Source organism: Notothenia coriiceps, unplaced genomic scaffold (genome assembly GCF_000735185.1).
Source record: "Notothenia coriiceps isolate Sejong01 unplaced genomic scaffold, NC01 NC01_scaffold00013830, whole genome shotgun sequence".
Classification (NCBI taxonomy): Eukaryota; Metazoa; Chordata; class Actinopteri; order Perciformes; family Nototheniidae; genus Notothenia; species Notothenia coriiceps.
Window position 1 is genome coordinate 5528 of NW_011346531.1, and position 8290 is coordinate 13817.

Here is an 8290-nt window from a genome sequence, read left to right on the forward strand (position 1 = left end):
GGAGGGGGGGTTTCTTTCTGTCTCTTTTACCCCTTGGATAGGATGTACAAACACCCGGAGGCCGTGCACATAAAGTTTGTAGGAAACGATCGAAAGAGAGAAAAATACATATAAAACGAACTGCAGTTTGCTGCATGCACTCGCTTCGGTGCAGGAAGTGAGGGGAGTCACTCAGAACTATCACGTGTTATGAACAGAGATACTGCAACGCATTTACAGTTCAGTGTTCTATTTAATTTTTATATCTTATTAATATGGTTATTACTATTAATGAGGACTTCTGTCTATATCAGGGTGCTTCTCGTAAAAAAGGACGCGCCGATCTCATTAATAGTAATAACCATATTAATAAGATATAAAAATTAAATAGAACACNCACACACACACACACACACACACACACACACACACACACACACACACACACACACACACACACACACACACACACACACACACACACACACACACACACTGCAGGGGTCTCTGTTCTTCTCTGTATAGTTGTGTTTCCTCAAGGGTTTTCAGCTTCACTCATACTCAGCTGCCAGCCGCTGCCCTCGCTGCCTGACAGCGGCTGTACCACACCAGCATGCATGCCTGTCTATACACACACACACACACACACACACACACACACACACACACACACACACACACACACACACACACACACATAAATATATACTTGACAGAGACTAGCTGCAAAAGTAGTTGCAGCATGTCATCCAGGGGAAAGCACAGAATACATGACTGAAGTCAACTGGAGTCAGAGGAATATCACCGAGCACAACACTAGCAGCAAGGTCAACAGGGAGGTCAACATTGGGCTGTTTTGTGTGTCTTAAAAAGAGATACATGGCTAGATGTACGGAAAGGGATCAGGGCAGAATACAGTAATGGAGGAAAAGTGTAAAGAAGACGGATTTAAAAAAAAAAGTAATGCAGAAAAGGGAATGGAAGAAAGAATAAGCCCTACCTGAAACACCTCCATTGGATTCCTTTGTTTATTTCCTGAACATATTGACATTATTTTTGTAACACTTGCACTTCTAATGGCTAGCCGCTAGCGCACCAACACGTTGTACCCATGGATGTATAATAAGAACTGGATACAGCGTCGGAGGCGGGGTCTCGTTGCTCATTGGCGCATGAGGACAAAATGGCCCAACTTTTGAGAGAGCGAAACGTCACAGATTACCCATCATGCCTGGCTGTCAGAGCAGAAGAACCCGTATTTGTGCTCTGCTCACAGAGCATGCACCCCTTAAGCCCCGCCCCCCGAGCTCCCACTCTCGGCTCACTAGAATGAACGGAGAGAGGAAATAAATCTAGATTTGGCTTTTAGTGCATTTTACAACTTTAACAACCTAATTATTCTAATAAGGGCTATAAAATAGTTCATACTGGGTAGTTTATTTAGTTTAAAAAAAAGTATCCGCTGATTTACAGACGTCTCTTTCCCGATGTTAGTCAATGGGGAAAAGTCGTTCTGGGCCCAGTGACGTCACGGACTGATACGGAAATTGTAGTACCGCCGTTTGGACACTACGAATGTTTTCCTCCGGCGCACTTCCTTGGGGCTTGGTTGTACCTGGTATGCTAAGGTACGGGACATCTCTAAAGGGTTGACCAATCACAACAGAGCCGGCCAGCTAACCAATCAGAGCAGACTGGGCTCTGGTTTCAGACAGAGGGTGAAAAGAGGTGCTGCAGCACAGGCAGTATGAGAAAAATAAAGAGCTTTTTGAACATTAAAGCATGGAGACATGTCACAGTAGAGACACTACATACAAATATGAACCTGGAAATGAGCATAACATGTCGTCTTTAAAAAGAGATACATGGATGGGTAATTGTAGGGAGGGAAAGCAGAACTGGCTGCTGGATGGAACAAAAAAAGTTAAATTGTAAAAAAGAGGGAAGGTTAAAAAAACAGGCATGCAGCAAACCGTACTGTTGAAATTATAAAGAGAAAATTATCAAAAGGAGTTGGAAAATTGAAGCTTGCCTCTAAAAACCGTGAAGCATTAAGTGTAACCAGTCAATATGCTGAGATTTGATGCAGTTGTCTGACAGTGATACGACAAATAGTAGCCTTTTAACAGCAGAGACTCAACACCTTGGATGGAATAAAAGAGGATGCATAGACGGACAGATGGAGAGGGGCTGTACAGTGGATGGAAAAGAGGGAAGGCTTAAAAAAGGGAATCGCGAAAGATTATGTAACCACATAAGAGTTTGAGTCAGGGCTAGATGCAGATGATCTGCAAAATGTCATCTCATTTATGAAAAAATAATCAGTGGGATAGAAGAGGAAACAGGAGAACAAGAAAAAGAGGGCTGAGAAAATGCACTGCTGGTCATAAAGCACAAAGTAGGCCCCAAACAAAGACACACGTGATGTATTCAGAACACCAGCAGGGACACTATGCTCCAAATTAAATGTTAAGATATCATGCCACTCCTCCTCCTCCTCCTCCCCTCCCCTTCCTTGAAGTGAGTGATAACGACACAGATTGCACACCTTTTTTTCCCCAAACGGGAGGTAAGACTGTAGCTCAGTGCTGAGCCACACAAACGACTGCAACTTCTCCCAAACTTGCAGTATTTCTTTCGACAGGAGAGAGGGCCACAATCTCCAGGGACCGGAACAATTCACGAGGCAAACAATGCCGAACCGTACAGCACACGGCAGCAGAAGTAGCAGAGGGTTGAGAATTACCCTTTCTCTCTTAAGCTCTCCCTCTGCAACCCCTTTTCTCCCTCCTCCTCCTCTCCCTCCACTTCCTCTCCCTCCACCTCCTCTCCTCCTGTCTCCATTTCCTCATACTGGGTCAGTCGAGCTCCTGCACTGCAGCACAGCCGAGTGAATGTTTTTTCATGATCTCAGGACTAACTGGACATTTTTCTGCTCAGAGTTGTCTTTCTTTATTCATAATGTGTTTATGTTCAAATTGTAAAATCGACAGCTATGCTAATGTGTTTCAGAAACGTCAATGGAGAGCCATTCCTTCGAGGATAATTCCAGGCGACACAGTCAAAGTCATCAAATTGGTGCAGTATAATGTAGTGCAATACCGCAGACAGGCCTGCGGGAGCAATGGAGTGGAGCCTGAAAACCAGGAAATGACTTAGCATTTTACTCCTTCAGGTTTCCTTGTATAGAGGTCAACGGTGTATTGAACATGTTTTCGGTTAAAAGCCTGAAATAACATCTGTGGTTAACACAAGCTGAAGAGATTTTCAAGTTTTCGTAAAACAGCGCTGTCAAATTTACGGAGCCCCCTAGGGGACATAGAGAAGATAAAAAAAAGGTTTTGAACGAAAAAAAAAAGAAAAAAAGTTTTGCGAGATCTCGCAAAACCCTGTTGCAGTTTGTTGACGGTCCCTAAGCACTCCTCTCCTTCCTTAAGCTGCAGATTGTGACCAATTATTGATGTTTAGCTCGGATGACGGAGCGTATCGAACTGTTCTGATAAAAACGACTCTGTAGCTCGTTGTCTATCTTGCTATGATTGTAAAGTCATGTTGTTTGTATTTTTACAACGTTATGTTCATGAGTTATTGATCCGCGAAATTCAAATCTGTCAATAACTCAGCTCAGAGGACGTGCATGTCCCCTCGCTCTGAGGTGTTCTCTTGAGGTGTCTTCACTTATGTGAAACCCTTTATATATACAGTCTATGTGTGAAACCCGTGCCTATTGCCAAGCACTGATGTTATATCTTTATATTTAAGGCCAAGCTCAAAGTAAAATCGATGAACCGCTCCATTGTTGTGGTTTCTGTGTTGCCGTAGCAGCCGAACTGACCAGGAAGTACAGTGAGCTAAATGAAAAGTATTGCGATATCTCGAAAAACATTATTTTAATTTTTTTCAAATAATTTTGTTTTTCTTCTCCGTGTCCCCTAGGAGGCTCCGTACAAACTCAACTACTAAACGTCATCACACCAAACATTATCCGCCGTTAGCTTAGCTGTGGTGACGCGCAGCCATGCACCCGTGATGTAGATCATTTGTATCCTAACGTTAGCTTTTTACTTCTGCCGATTGCACATCTGCTTCAAAAATCAAAAGTGGTTTTAATATGTGGAGATTATCCTGCTGAATAAAACTTGTAAGTATCATAAACATGTGTGCTAATTTTCTGCTATTTAGCAAAAGCCAATGAAAAAAACCTATTGCATTTTGTCGAGGACGCCCGTGCAATCCTAACTTCCGAGTCAATTTACAAAAATGTCATCACTGCACCACTGTATTTGGGGGTATAGTATATTGCCCTAGCTTATCAGAACATGGTGACTGCATTGGCTGGGGATCGAACCGCTGACCCTCCGATTGGCCGAGGGCCATTCACCACCTGAGCCACACTCATCCCATTCATCAAAGCACGAATAGCAAATGCAACGCACGTATATAACAGGAAGAACTGCACTCTCCTGTCTTTGCACTAAGATATACACAGCATTTTATTACACCGCAAAGAAAAAAGTTTGTTGAGCCATCAGCATAATCGTACAAAACCCAAGTAAGCTCTGCAACACACACACACACACACACACACACACACACACACACACACACACACACACACACACACACACACACACACACACACACAGCCAAGAGAGCCTTCCCCCACCTTCTCCCACCACCACACACAAACAAAATACACACGCAGAAGAAGTGGAACGTGCCTCTCTGCATGCCGCACCTGCAGTATACTGCAACTTCAGCAGCATGCTCAGAGACAGATTGGCTTTTTCAGCAAAATGGAGATAATTCCCTGCTTCCCAAACACAGAATCACACACCACGCTCACACATAATTCAAAATATACGTTTCTCAGTGCCTTCATCACATGCACTTCTTGCTCTCAGTTTGTTTAATTGGACAATTACAGATTCTTCAAGTAACAAAAGAAAACGCACAAATCATTTCTCAGTGGCAACTCCCCCGCAGACAACTCCATGTTCTCTCACCCTTCCCTAAGTCGCTTGCTCTTCCTCTCATCAATAGTCTCTTCTACCCAATTTAGTTTTACACCTCTTTCTATTCATGTCGTGCTGCCAGTCCAAATCATGTCTGGGTTAATTAAGACCCCCAAATAGACATCGGCAAACAAACACTGATGTAGGGCAGGCAAAGAAATGAGAACGGGAAAAGATGGCAAACACGTAGCCTCCGAAATAATGGATATATATTTTTTCACATTGCAGAATCACACACACAGACCCATGTACTGAGAGCAGCTCTCTTCCACCATGCAGCACACGCACAAACCAGCCAAACAACAACCAGAGGCCCGAATATATCCTGAGGAACATGCAGGAGAGGAGGAAGATATCACACCGCGCGTTAAACCACTTCCCTTGGGACTACCTAGAAAGTGTACCTGTAAATCCACACATCCAAGTTACCACAAAACATACATTACACACTTTACTTACAGAAAATCGCCTCGAGTGGATTCTGAGCTGGTGTACTGGAGCTTCTCTAATAGGCTTATAGTAACTCATATCTTTGAAAAGAGCTCATTTGAAGCAGCGATGTCACGGTTAAATCGGCCAATTGATATAGTATGATGTGTCATTACGTGTGTTTTAATAAGCATGTGGATTATAGTCTGTGTGGATAAATGCCTGAAGGAGATTGTGCCAAGCATCTCTTGTAATTTAACTTCCACTTACCCCAGACCAATAGGGTGTTTAAACAAAATAGATCACAAAAGAAATTCAGCATTAGAGCAGAAGAAGCACAAGAGAGAGACAAGCACAGAATAAAAAGAACTCGTACGGACAGAGACACGGAGGAATCCAAGGACAGAAAGAAAGGCACACACTGCATTACCGGTCTGAAGTCTTGCCAACGTGCAAACCTCAAGAGAGATGTTGAAGGAAAGGTTAACTCCACTGCGAAATTCAAATATCACTGACTGAATGGAAAGAGATTCAAACAGGGAGTCAATGTTTAGGTTTCACACACAAAAAAAAACATTTAGCCAACCTCGGATCCCATTGGTTTCCCGTGTCTAATCAAAGTATGAAATCACTTGGAGATATCAGTGCAGGATAACAAGAGGATTTATTGGGATAAAACCACTCAGCAGGGTATAACGGGACAAAGCCCAGCACTCATTTGTGAAATATAACGGCGGGTGGGTGTGACAGGCGTGGAGCAAGATAAGGGACTTTAGCAGAAATCATCAATGATCCCAAAACTTTTATTTATTTGTTCATTTGGGGGGAGGGTTGGGTGATGATGGGGTTAACAGAGTCATGTATTATGTTTTAATCAAACTGAGTGCACACTGAAAATGCTGACCACATACTCTAACCTCTCGGTCAGGGAAAAGGAAGGCTTAACGTGTATGTGTGTGTGGATTTATCTGTGTGTGTGTGTGTTAAAATATATTTAAAACAAATGAGGGAGCAGAAGAATGTGGGGGTACAGCATTGTGAAACGTTCTACAAAGAGCCTCGACATAATGCTACCATGCTTTGAAAGGCTTTATATAAAGATGACTTCCTCTCAAGAAACCAAACAATGAATAACACATGGTTTCATTTTATGCAAGCCTGTAGACCGGATCATTGAGGATCAATACTGGTGATGACTGCTCTAAACTAGCTAAGGGCCTTTCTGTTTGAAGTGTTTGCTACATATCTTCCACTTAGTGTAATTTGACACATGAAAAACGATAACATCCAATTTGAAAATGGGGAATCATCACTCCTAGGAAAACCTATTGAAATCAAAGCATATTGCATATCATGCCCATTTTTAAACAGAAACAGAAATGCACCTTTTTCTTTCCATCGATATTCACAAATGTTTCGACATCAAAATTGCATCATATGTTTCCCAAATGAAATTTCACCTTAGAAAATATTTTTAAAAAGCACTATGATGATGTGTATACTTTAACACCATGTTTACTCAACAGCTGCTTCAATCTTGGTTTTTGTTTGCTTGTACTATTTGGTCCCAAAAATGAATCTTGGCTCGGATAGGGAAATATAAAACATCAAAGAAATCACAGCGAAAGAAGTTAAGCATTGGATATTTGCTGTGGTGGAGATATTCAGGATCAATTTACTATTAGGGATTTCAATGTGGAATAAAAAAGATAATACCAATATGTAAAAGCGAAGATCGGCTCTTTAATATTTTTTTTTCCTTTTTGAAAATAGTCTTTTTATACAGCTAGAGCGACCTGCTTTATTCTGCCATCTTCAAGACATGTAGTCGATAAGGGAGACAAAGGAAAAACAATTGCATGAAACTGTGCTGGAATTCATAAAATGATCTTATGCCACTTGTAGGTTTTATATATATATATATATATTTCAAAAATAATTCATACTGAATATGAGACATGATAGCTTAAGATAAGCATTTTGTGCATAACATTACAACTGCATCCAATTGCTAATTGCACGATGAACCTAATCGCATTGTTATCGCCCTCTAGTGGACTGAATCCACATTGCTACTTTAGAGGCAGTCAAAATGAGCTGCGCAAATCCAAAAAGCGATTTCCAATTACATTTGTATCCACCTTCTCAATTACTGTTTATAAGCATACATCAGCAATACCCGTTAAGATAATGAACATTGCTTGATTTGGTACATCCTGTGTCATCATTTCAAATCCAGCAGCTTTCTTTTGACTTTTCGGAATCTTCCACTTTCAGATTACATCCAACAAGTACCAGCAATGTAGTGGAACATTTAAAAAATAGTGCACTATGATATGCAGAAGGTGAGAATCGTAGCATTAACTGCCATTGGACAGATAACATTGTTTGTATACCTTCTGAATTGACCTTTTCCCGTCAATGTTTATGAATTAAATCCAGAAATAATAAGCTTTTTAATGTTATTGCCCTCCACTACATTCCTGTCCAGCACTCTATTGGTTCAGTAGCTATTCTCTCATCTGCAGCAGCATTGCCTCTTGATGGTTGGCCACACCTTGCCATTTAACAAGACACCAAATACACAGCATGTCGACAGTGCTCCACACACAAGTTCCCGTGGCATCAACCCTTTCATCATTTTGATTGAAGAGTTTGTTTTTATTAAGAAGGCTATACCAGACGCATAATCACTATACATTGATTTTAACATTACCTTTACAATTAAATTCTTCACTGAAATTACAGAATAAATATATGCACATTTTTCTTGGAAATCTTTGTGAGAGAGAGAAAACATTAAAAGTGCCTCCTACAAAGCCATTAGTGGGTGACGATGGGGGGGGATCCAGAAGCAATGGAAGGGT